Consider the following 13,354-nt stretch of genomic DNA (forward strand, 5'->3'; position numbering starts at 1 on the left):
TGTGTGTAATTCGAACCAAGCTGGTTCGAATTAGTGTGTGCGTGTGTTTGTGTGTAATTCGAACCAAGCTGGTTCGAATTACGTGTGTGTGTTTATGCATGTGTTTGTGTATAATTCGAACCAAGCTGGTTCGAATTATGTAGAAATGGAATTCGAACCAGCATGGTTCGAATTATATAAAAATATGATTTGGCTTATTGCTGAAACGATTTTCGCTTTGGCGTATTTACGTTACATGATTCTTGACTTGGCTTATTAAGGTTTTTTACCCTAAAAATAACGTTTAATTAAATTAAACATAAAAAAATAGTATATGAGAGACAAAAAGATATAATTTATACTTTATTATATATGTACCATATTTTGTTTTCTTTTTTCTGAAGTTTATTGCTACTAACTATTTTACAAGCATGAGTAAAAATCTTAAATTCATAATGCAATTTATTCTGTTAAAATTTACTACCATTTTACTTAATTTGATAATTCTTCTAAGAGTAATATATTATTTTTGTCCTTAATATTTTCGTCCTAATTAAGTCCTTAACATTTCAAAATCATCTTAATTTTGTCCCACCATCAACTCTTTTAATAACAAATCACTAATAATGACAGGATAATATTCAGACGATTTTGAAACATTGAAGATTTAAATAGAATGATCTAAATGTCAGGATAACTTTGTGACTTACCCCAAACGATACTTTACTCTAAATCATATTGTATAGAATGTATTATATCCTAAATTAGTCTATAAAAAAATGGAAAAGTATGAGGAGCCAATGTATGTTTTATACAATGTGTACAATGAGGTTAAATTGAAATTAGAATTAAATTAGAGGCAATTAATCAATTTTGAGTAGTTTCCAATTTAAAATTTGAATTAAATCATGATTTCCGTTAGTTATGGTAATTAATTAATTTTGAGTAGTTATGGCAATTAATTAATTTTGAGTAGTTTCCCATTTAAAATTTGAATCAAATCATGATTCCTGTCATAATCAAATTAAGATTATCTCCCTCTCTCAATACGGTATAAACTCTTCACTCACTCTCTCCTCGAAGCAAAAACTGGTACAGTGTCGCCACGGTTACCATTCGCCGTCGGATATCGCGCCGACACTCTTCCGACTGGCGCCGTCGTCCGCACAGGCACCATACGTAGGGAGGACGCGCATATTGTGTGAGTCGAGCTCACAGCACCGCAGCAACCTAGACGTCCAGCGCCTCCATCACAGCCGGTTTGTACCTTCTTCCTGTCGTCGGATGTTCACTTTCTCTGTGAATGTGGATCGTTATTCTTGAGTGCTTAATTGTAGAAGATTATTGCTGGTTATGATTTATACACGTTCATATTGGATGTTCACTTTCTCAATTTTTGTGGATGTTTATTCTTCGAGTAATTCAACAAGAGTCAGGCAGCAGCGCTGGGATGATGCAAGCGCGGGATTCAGAGCTGCAACTCACGTCGATGACGCTGATAGTTGCAGGTCACGGATGTTCGGCCGCGTGAGGAGTGACGGAGGTTCTTCCGGCGAGGGACAGGGCGGCGAAGAAAGGACATTTTTCTGCGGAACAAACAATGGGATTTTTTGGAGGGTAGGTAATGGTGGGTGATGAAGGGTTAATGTGAAAGAATTTGGAGTAAATTTGGGGTAGAAATCACAAAAAGCAACTAGAAATTAGGGATAATAATATTTATTTTACATTATTAATACATATTGGACTAAATAAACAGCCCATTCTACATATTATATAGATACCTCATTGTCTCTTTAGCGAGACTCATACAAAATTTTTAGTGTAATCTCAACAAATTTTAATCACTAAGTCAGTTCCAAAACTTTTATTTCTCTAAAGAAATCAGTTCTACATCAGATTATTTATCTATATGAAGAGACTAATATAAAAATTTTATAAAATTTTAGCTTTTATTAATAATAAAAACAAATATAAGACTAATTTGTTTAACTTTTTTGTCAAAATTTGATGTGAGAATTAATATATTTAACAAAATAAAAGGTCAAAAATTAAAGTGATAATTAAATTGTTTTGAAAATTGAATTGTTCCTGCTACAAATATTTTGCAGACTATCTAACATATTATTCTGTAACTAATTATTAAGTGTGTGTTTGGATTACAGTTTGTAAATGGGAATTTGCATTAAATTGATTTTGCAAAATTGATTTTGATGATAAGTAAGTTTGGGTTAATGTGATTTATATTTGGCAATCTTTATATCAAAATTGATTATAGTAAAATAAATGTTGTTTGGATTATACTACTTAAAATCACTTTTAGATGAAAAATTACTAAGAGACATCAATTTAAATAATTTTTTTATATACATGCAAAATCAAAATACTATAAAAAATAATATAAAAAATATTTATCATATAAATAAAATAAATACAATAAAAAATAAAAATATAAAAAAGAGTACTATAAATTTTATAATATCAAACAAAAAAAATATTCTATAATTTAATTTAGTATTATTTTGGACTATAAATTTTTATTATTTATGACTTTATTGTTATTTATAATTAATTTTTTATTCATTTTGTTCTTTTTTTTATAGGATCATAATTTATATTATACAAAATTTTGATAATAAACGTAGTATATAATAATTACAATTACAAATTTTACAAAGTCAGAATAAAAAAAAATTAATACAAAACAAAAATAGAGTACATCAAAGAATAGAAAAAAAATTATACAAATAAGAAATAATAAAAATTCCATAAAATCAACAACATATATCATATGAACAAAAAAATACCATAAAAAGTAAATAAAATTCATATGAATAAAATCAAATAAAAAAATAAAAAATTTCATACACAACATAAATACAATGCCGTAAAGAACAGAAAAAAAAGAATTCATATGAAAAAAATAATAAAAATATCGTAAAACTTAATAAAATACTTAAAAAATTAGAGCACCATAAAAAAAATCAACAACATTTATCATATAAATAAAAGAAATATAATAAAATAAATTAAAAATCATATAAACAAAGCTAACCAAAAATAAAAAAAAGATTTCATAAAAAATATACATATAAAAAATAATATATTAAATGATAAAAAAACTCATATAAAAACATAACATGAGAAATCAGAACACTACATAAATAATATAAAAATATTTATCATATAAATAAAAAATATAAATAAAAAATACAATAAAAAAGTATAAAAATTAAAATATGAAAATGAATACTAAAAATAATAAAAAAATTAAAATATTCAATTTGCTAGTGATTGAAACAAATTTGAACGATTTTGATGAAAAAAAATTGAAACAAAAAAACTATGAAGAAGTAGGATCTAGGAAGAACTACAAAGAACAGGTAATAGTTATTGGTATCATTACTATAGAAGAAAATGATAGGTAGGGTTGGTAAAAAAAAAAAAAAATTTTATACTCAATTTTCTAATGGCAATCAGCAACTATGAACGTGAAAGGCAAAAACTACAAATTTTAGCTTCTCCTAAACGTGCGTTCAAAGGCAGAATCAATTCTGCGTTTAGAAAAATAAAAATTGCTAAACATCAAAGTAAAAATTTTAAGAAGCTCAAATGGGCTTTTCTCCTTCCCAACGTGTTTTCCAAACACACCTTAACTATGGTTGGTAATTTGGTACCATAGAAACTCTTGCAAAATATGTGCATCCATTCTTTCAGGTTGGAAAAGCTTAACATGAAACTACGGAGTGGCAAGGCANCTCGGGTGAAAACTTAATTCCAGAACCATCGGATTGGGTGCTCGGAGGCTTCCTTCTTTCGGCCGGAAGCTTCTGTCTTTCGCTCGTCTTCATTGTCAAGGTGATTGAATAACTAACTAATTAACCTCATTATCATTCAGACATTGCACACTGCTCTTTTTAGCTTATTTGATTTGATCTTCTAATAACAGTTATATATAAATGAATGTAGACATGGATTATCAAGGATTACCCCGAAGAGTTAATGGTAGCAACAATTTCTTGTAGTTTTGTGATCATCCTTTCAAGTATAGTAGCTCTCATTGTTGACTCAAGTGCACAAGCATGGTTGCTCAAACCTGATACAGAGTTGATAGCTATAGTGTATTCAGTAAGCCAATTTATTTAATGTAATGTAATGTACAAATTGAATTTGATGAATGCGAGAAACTAAAGTAAATTGGTATGCAGGGAATATTTGTTGTGTCATTGCGTAGCATTGTGCATATATGGGCATGTAGAAAAAGAGGACCTGTGTATGTTGCTATGTTCAATCCTTTGGGGATGGTAATTTCACTTGCCATGGGGGTCACATTTCTTAAGGACACGCTCTATCTAGGAAGGTATCTATGTACTACAAATTATTATTCAAGTTTTAATTATATTATTCATCATTATGATGAAATAAATTTTATAATACTTATTACTATTCTCTTTGGTTTATATGTAGCATAATTGGAGCTGGTGTTATAGCTCTTGGGTTTTATGGCGTGATATGGGGGCAGGATCAAGAAGAAAAGATGGTAGATGAGAAAAATAATGGAAGATGTGACTCTGTGTTATCATCTTCTTCTACGGCTCCTTTGTTGCAGAACAAGAGCATTCATGTATAGAAGCCATTTTAGGCTACAAGCTAGCATGGGAAACTAATAAACAAAAGTCATGTATCTAAAAGACAAATGGGTTTCACAATAATGATGTATATTCACTCACAAGTCACAACTAATTATTTGATCACAATAATAGAGCTTTTATAGCTTTACAATCGGTGTAAAACCCTAAAAAATAGTAAATAATTAACTAATAAATTAATTATGAGTCTAAGAAATTAGAGAATTTAAATTTTATAAATTAAAGAAGTAAAAATATTTATAAAAAAAATATAAATTTTAATATTAATTTTAAAAATTTTGGCTTAAAATTAGACCGACAGACCAAACCGATTGAATCGAACTTAAATTGGACCCAAACCCAACATATAAAACCCTAACCCAGCCTCCTCTTTCCTTCATTAATGATGAAACACGTTGAGTTTGGCAAGGAGGAGCCAAACCCTTAGTCCACTATTCACTCCTCTCTTATTTGGCTCATAATTTTCAATCCGGAACTTCGATCGCCACACCGTCTGCGATCACGCATTCGTTTCGTCGAACTCTTCAATTCTAACATAACAATGTGGTAAGGATATTTAATTTTCATGCCCAGTTCTTTGTTTTCCTCTTTTTTACATTTTTTGTTTGGATTTTGAGGGATTTTGATGATTTTGATTGTTTAGGTGCAGTCCAAACATTGGATAATTGTTGAGTTTTATCCCAATCATCAATGGGTAAGCTAAAAAAACTCTAAACCCTTGTGGTTTGTCTAATTTTGATAAATTGTATTAAATTACATTAAAATTATGTTGAATTTGGTATTGAATCGGTGAATTGGAGTGCTTGAAACTCAGCTTTGGGTGGATGGAATTTATTAGGATTGATTTGGAGCCTTTAAAGCTTGAAGTTCGGGATTTTTATTTTTTTGGCTTAGGGAGGACTCGGCCAAAGTATGGTTTTGATTTTTCGTACTTAGGGCTTGTTTGGGTGAGCTTCTAAGAAAAGATCTTTTTTCGAGTTATCTTTTTTAAAAAGATCTTATAGAGAAGTAAAAGTAATTTTATGTTTGGATATCTCATGTAAAAAGGTCTTTTTATCAATCAATTATGTTTGGGTATAACAATATAAAAGTACTTTTTTGTTTATTTATTACATGAAAAACATCTTTTTTTTAAGGAAAAAAGATCTTTTAAAAAAAGATGTAAATTACAACTTCTCAAAAAAGATCTTTTTTTTTTATTTTACTAGTGCTTTTACTTTTACTACTAGAAATTTGCCAAACACGTTAAAAAATAAAAAAAGATCTTTTTTTTATTGAAAAAAGATCTTTTTTTAACAAAATAATGGCGCCCAAACATGCACTTAATGTGTAATGTCACGTGAAAACTTAGGATAGAAGACCATAAGATAGGGTTAAATTGAATGAACTGTTGATTGAATTATGTATGTGGTTTATGAATTGTGAATGAAGATTGAGTGAGTTGTATGTGTTGGAGTATAATTTGATGATTATAAGATGATAATTGTTGATGATGGTAATCAGTGGCTAAGAGAAGGGGGGAGGGGGTTAAATCTTAGCTCCTTTTTTGCTGAATATTAATTACTGCCTTTTAAAAGAACTTCAAGAGATATTTCTGCTTTTTGTCTCGTAACATGTCAAGAGACATTTTCTTTTTGTCTCGTAACCGGTTGATGAGCGGATAATTTATACGCTTTTTGGCATTATTTTTACTTAGTTTTTAGTATGATTTAGTTAGTTTTTAGTATATTTTTATTAGTTTTTAAATAAAAATCACATTTCTGGACTTTACTATGAGTTTGTGTGTTTTTCTATGATTTCAGGTAATTTCTGGCTAAAATTGAGGAACTTGAGCAAAAATCAGATTCAGAGACTAAAGAAGGACTGCAGATGCTGTTGGATTCTGACCTCTCTGCACTCAAAGTGGATTTTTTGGAGCTACAGAAGTCCAAATCATGCGCTCTTAATTGCGTTGGAAAGTAGACATCTAGGGCTTTTCAGAAATATATAATAGTCCATACTTTGCCCGAGTTTAGACGATGCAAACTGGCTTCAACGCCAGCTTTTTGCCCTATTCTGGAGTTAAACGCCAAAAACAGGTTGCAAAGCAGAGTTAAATGCCAGAAACAGGTTACAAACTGGCGTTTAACTCCAAGGAAGACCTCTACACGTGAAAGCTTCAATGCTCAGCCCAAGCACACACCAAGTGGGCCCGGAAGTGGATTTCTGCATCATTTACTTATCTCTGTAAATTCTAGTAACTAGTTTAGTATAAATAGAACTTTTTACTATTGTTTTTACATCTTTGGATTATCTTTTGATCATGTTTTGATGATTGAACCTCTTTGGGAGGCTGGCCATTCGGCCATGCCTGGACCATTATCACTTATGTATTTTCAACGGTAGAGTTTCTACACACCATAGATTAAGGTATGGAGCTCTGCTGTTCCTCATGAATTAATGAAAAGTACTATTGTTTTTCTATTCAATTCGAGCCTATTTCTTCTCTAAGATATTCATTCGCACACAAGAACATGATGAATGTGATGATTATGTGACGCTCATCATCATTCTCACTTATAAACGCGTGTCTGACAAACACTTCCGTTCTACATGTAAACAAGCTTGAATGTGTATCTCTTAGCCTAATGATCGTGAGATCAGAGTCTTCGTCGTATAGGTTAGAATTATTGGCGGCCATTCTTGAGATCCGGAAAGTCTAAACCTTGTCTGTGGTATTCCGAGTAGGATCTGGGAAGGGATGGCTGTGACGAGCTTCAAACTCGTGAGTGCTGGGCGTAGTGAAAGATGTAAAAGGATTACTGAATCCTATTCCAGCAGGATCGAGAATCGACAGATGATTAGCCGTGCGGTGACAGCGCATTTTGGACCATTTTCACTGAGAGGACGGGATGTAGCCATGGACAACGGTGATGCCCAACATACAACTTGCCATGGAGAGGAGTATGAAAGATTGGATGAAGACAATAGGAAAGCAGAGCTTCAGAAGGAACAAAAGCATCTCCATATGCTTATCTGAAATTCTCACCAATGAATTACATAAGTATTTCTATCCTATTTTATATTTTAATTATATTTTAATTATCAAATCTCCATAACCTATTGAATCTGCCTGACTGAGATTTACAAGGTGACCATAGCTTGCTTCAAGCCGACAATCTCCGTGGGATCGACCTTACTCACGTAAGGTTTATTACTTGGACGACCCAGTACACTTGCTGGTTAGTTGTGCGAAGTTGTGACAAAGAACTAAGATTATGAACGTGCGTATAAAGCTTTTGGTGCCGTTACCAAGGAATGAACGATCACGATTTTGCATACCACCGGTTAGGAGATTATTTTCAATTTTGTTTTCAGTGCACCAGAAACAGAATAGGAGGAGAAGAGAAAAAGAGAATCACACCCAGAAGGATCCTGATTCAGTTGCTAAGTGCAATGCAACCTACATCCAATCTCCATCACAACAGTGACGGAATTTTACTATAATCATCAGATTACATACACCAATTCTTCCCTAGGAACTACCCATTCCTATCTGGGACAAATCCAGATTCTATCCCCAAATCTGAACTTTACTTGGATACCTGCCAAGCTTTCAACTGCAAAGTGCTAACCCAACTTGTAAGGAAATCCCCACAGGATCATGAACCACAACATACAGATGTACAAAGAAACTCTGAGACATCTATGGCTTTTTCTTTAATTTTGTTCACTGCTTTTTTCCTCTCACTGGTTTTTTCTTACAAACCTCACTTTGTTTGTCTTTTTCACCATGAGACTCAGACAGACAAAATAAAGAAAAGAAAACAAAATAAAACTCATTGAAGGAGAAGAACTCTGTTAGCTTCGGGTAGCTATGAGAACTCTGTACTTACTCTCCTTGATCTCAACCCTTGGCCGTTTACCCTTAATATAGAAGGGGAAGCTTCCAAGGTTGAAACCGGTTCAACCAAGCCACCAACATCTTCTCCAACACACAGCCGGTTCGGACAGAGAAGAGAGAAGAGAGAGGGAAAAATCGAAAATCAACATGCATGTACCTCTCTCAACCCTTCTCATCAAGTTCCTTCACTCTGAGCCCTTGATCTTGACTTTGGCTCCAAGAAAGAACTCTGACCCTTGATGAATCTCTGATCCTTGACAGCTCCTTCCTTTCCATATTTGCTTCTTCCTCTTCATAGCTTCAGAAGCTACATTCTTTTTTGGATGAACAAAAATGGAAATGAGCTTTAGTCACAGAGATCTTCTTCTCTGACCGAGGTGGATCTTTTCTATTCTTGGCATGGAAGATCTTGAAGCTCTTCTTGAAATCTTGCCTTCAATAGCAAAGATCTAGCCACACCATGCTTCGGATCTTCTTTTTGCAAAGGCCATCATCAACCTAGCCTTTTATTCTTCCATTAGCTTCACTGTATCTGTACTTCTCTTCTGATAACTTGTTCACTCTTCTTTCCTGAGTGAAGTGACCGAATAGCAAAGAAGAAAGAGGAGAGAGAAGAAACAAAGCTTTCAATGTAAGATTAAATGATATTGAATTGTGGATTTCGGTTACCTATGTGAACATTTAATCAAATTGAAATTTGTGTTTCAGTTACCAATGCATGCATTCAATTTAATTAAAATTTGAATTTCACCACCAAAAGAGAGTGGGTAATCGAACCACTTCTCTTTCCATTTCTTCTCTCTTTAATTTCGGACCAAAGGCTTTGTTGGTCTAAAAACATTGTTTTGGGCTGTGCATATATTTCCTGGCCCAAATAGCTTTGATATCCTTTTAAATAATTCAGCCACTTAGTATGAAACGTTTTTGCACAAGGGCTGATTATTCTCATCACATTGGGCTTATGTGACTTTGGCCCAATAATCAAAATCTGCACATTAACAAAATTATCATACAAATAATTGGAAGCAAATATTGAAATAACATATTTAATAATGTTTGATCATCATAATAATCCATGTTTTTCAATCTCAACCGTTGATGTTGATGAGGTTTGATAAAGATTGAAAATGGTGGATTGAGAATGAAATTGAGCAATTAGGTATGGAATGATTAAGAAAAAGACGTAGGGACAATTGGCATTGTTTTTGTTGTAAAATTAGTGGTTTGAAATTGAGAATTTTGGAAAACTAGAGATTTTGTAAACTTTGGTAAAAGCTTATTTTTGACCAATTTCGGTGGGTCATAATTTGGTTTTCAGACCCTCAAATTTGTAAACTATGTTTTGAAAGAAAATTGGGTCCGTGAAGTTTATAATGTTCGAAGAATAGAATAAAAATGATTTTTTACGAAAAAGTTATGCGATTTCGAAGTTGGGTGTGTAAAACTAATTTCTGCAGACTTAATAGTTTTTCTGAAAAACACAGGGCATGCGTACGTGGAAACATGCATGCGTATGCAAGAATTTTCTCTGTTCAACACCCCCACATACGCAAGAATTTCCTCTGTTCAACACCCTTGTGTACGCATGAGGTATGCGGTCGTGAGAATGACCAAATTTGAACGTGTACGTACGCGGCAATGACTATGCGTACGTGAGCCACCCCCTATGTTTTGAGAACTTGCATAAGCGAAAGGTGCTCGTGTCGTGAGATTGTCAAAAACTACATCCATGCGTACGCAAGTGGTGGCATGTGTATGCATGACCACCCTATTTTGAAAAAGTTGTATTTTTGAGACTTAACGTAAGAACTAGTATAACCATTTTAATAAAATAATAATTTTTTAAGTGCCCAGAGTAGATTCAAAATTTAGAAGTTTTAATTTGAAAATAGAAAGGTGAAATTCGATTTCGATGAATTTTTCTGAGTTGGAAAATGTATATTTTTCGAAAAGTTTTTGTAAAAATGCGTACTGGTGCTTAAGCAGGAGTACCAGCTCTAGTCTGTCCAGTACTGCATATTTTGGAAAATAAGATTTTGAAAATTGATTTATTATTTTGAAAGGATAAAAATAATTTTATAATTGAAAATCGGGCACTAACCTTAAATGTTTAGGCCCAAAGTGGGCCAAACGAACTAAAAACGCTACGCAGTTGAACTAGGCCCAAGTGGGCCCAAACCCAACATATAAAAGCATATTTTAATGAGCTTTAAGCTCATTTTCAGCACACTCACAAAGAGAGGGGCGCTAGTTTTGAGAGAAGAGAGGAGGAAGAAGAGCACTATTCATCTCCTCCTTATTTTGACCATATCTTGAGCTACGGAGCTCCGATTGACGAGCCGTTTGCGACCACGTGAAGCTCTCATCGAGCTCTTCGTTTTTATCTAAGAAAATCTGGTAAGAACTCGAAGTTCACACTCCAGTTTCTTGCCCTAGTTTCTGTGCATTTTTTGTTATGGTTTTTGAGTAAACTTTGTAGTTTTGGTTGTTTAGGTGATCTCTAGTAGCGGGTACTTGTTGGGAATTGTCCGAATCCTCTTTGGACAAGGTAAAGTTCCTCATAAACCCTTATAGTGTTGTATGTTGTGGTTTCTAGTTTTTTATTTTGGTGATATATGTGTTGTTAGTTTGAGCTTTGGTGCTTTTTGGAGTTGTCTTGGCTTTTTGGTGGTTTCGTGCATGGAGGATAATCGGCCAAGGTATGGTTTCGGTTTTCTTTATGTAATATGTAATATTTCTGGACACTTAAGCTAGTTGACTGATGAATCCACATTTTATAATATTTATTTACTCTAATTTGGTGGATTTCATCAACTTTTGCATTTATCCATTGAAATAGCATAGTTTCATAATTTCTCCCTAAATTGCGCTTGAAAGTGAAAACATGTTTTTTAACCTTTATAATTGCTAAATTTTATTTACTTTAATTCTATTTGATTCCTTGATGTGTTTGTTGAGTAATTTCAGGCTTACAAGGCAAGTATGGATTGAAGAAGTGGAAGGAAAGCATGCAAAATGGGAGAATTCAAGAAATGAAGGATTTGTAAAGCTTCCAGTCCTGACCTCTTAGTACCAAAGTGATCATAACTTGACCTACAGAGGTCCAAATGAGGCGGTTCTAGTGGCATTGGAAAGCTAACGTCCGGGGCTTCAAAATGATATATAATATGCTATAGTGAACATAAGTTGAAGTGTGCATACAGACACAATTTGTGCGTACGCACAAGTAAGAAAATAGCAAGTGTGCGTACGCACACACCTGTGCGTACGCACAGGTCCTGACACGTGAGCTCATTAACTGAAAATTGTTGGGGGCAATTTCTGGGCCTCCAAAGACCAATCCAACTCATTTCTGAAGCTATTTCAAGCCAAATTGAAAGAGGATGAAGGGGGGAGCACTTAGGTTTAGGTTTTTACATGTTTTTGTCTTAGTTTCTAGAGAGAGAAGCTCCCCATTCTCTCTAGAATTAGAGTTTTTATCTTTATTCTCTCTTTAATTTCTCTCTTCAATTCTTATTTTATTGTAGTTTCATTTATATTTTCATATTTTTTTGCCTTTAATCTCTTAGTTTCCTTTGTTAATTTTACTTTCATGCTACTTTTAGTTTATGAACACTTGTCACTTTTAATTTCATTTAATGCAATTTTGATATTTTGTCTCTCTTTAATGCTTGTTTGAATTGTTATTATCATTTTATTACAATTGGTAGTTCTAGATTTATTTTTGTTGCAATTTATGATATTTTCCCTTTTATGCATGCTAGGTGTTTGATAAAATATCTCTTTTTTGCTTTTGCATAATTTTTCATACTCTTGGCTTGGAATTGGATAATTAGGTGACCTTGAGTCATAGATGTCCATTCGATGTTGTGATTAGAATTGTTAGTTGGTTTGGTTTCCACTAACGCTAGTCTTTCACTAAGTTAATTAGTGAGTTGATTAGGACTTGTGTATTGAGATCAATTATGCCCTCTTGACTTATTCTCGATATTAGGATAGACTAATTGGGATTAATTCTTAGCAATTATCATGTTTGTGGTCTATGATTATGATAGGGATCCTTAACTCCCAATCCTTGCTAAGAGTTCCTCCTTTTTGCCACTTGAATTACATTTTTGATTTACTTGCTTTGAGCTTTAATTCCTTGCATGCTTCTTTACTTTCTTGCCTTCTAATTTTCTTGCCAATTGCCATCAAACCCCCTTGCTTCCCTCATAGCCAACAATTGAGCATTTCATTGCAATCCCTAGGGAGAACGACCCGGGAATTCAAACTCCCGGTTATTTGTTTTGTATTGTGACTTATTCTTTGAATTAAACTTTAATGTTGAGAGTTAGTTGTTGATTTGGCTATACTTACAACGAATGATTTCTATTTTGAGAAATTCCGAATCAATGACAAATTTTCGCTCATCAAGTTTTTGGTGCCATTGTCGGGGATTGCAATGGTGTTACATTATTGGCTATTGTTGATATGTGAATATGTGAATAGTTTGTTTTTGATTGGTTTCTTATTTTTGCTTGTAAATATGTCTTTTGGTTGTTAGCTTGCTTAAATAAATTTTTGTTTTAAAATGCATATGTAAATAGTTAGTAATTTGTTTAAATTGCCTTTTTGACTTGAGTTGCATATTTAAAATTTTGAATTAGTTTTTGATGGTTGAAATAGTTTTGGGTAAATTTTTGTTTGGCATATTACAAGTGCTTTAAATAGTCCATAATTTTGATTTGGAAGATGAAATTTTGGATTAATTATAAAGTTTAATGTAAATAGTTGCATATTTTTATTAATTTCTTGTTTATATGCATATTAGAATGTTGGGTGAAATTCTATTTTAAAAGAAAAA

The 13,354-nt window shown here is 32.8% G+C and overlaps 1 pseudogene; it reads left to right on the forward strand.

The window, feature by feature from the left end:
- LOC107643388 overlaps positions 1-4,727 on the forward strand; it is a 6,379-nt pseudogene extending 1,652 nt beyond the window's left edge.

The sequence above is a fragment of the Arachis ipaensis genome, chromosome B05, assembly GCF_000816755.2.
Source record: "Arachis ipaensis cultivar K30076 chromosome B05, Araip1.1, whole genome shotgun sequence".
NCBI lineage: Eukaryota > Viridiplantae > Streptophyta > Magnoliopsida > Fabales > Fabaceae > Arachis > Arachis ipaensis.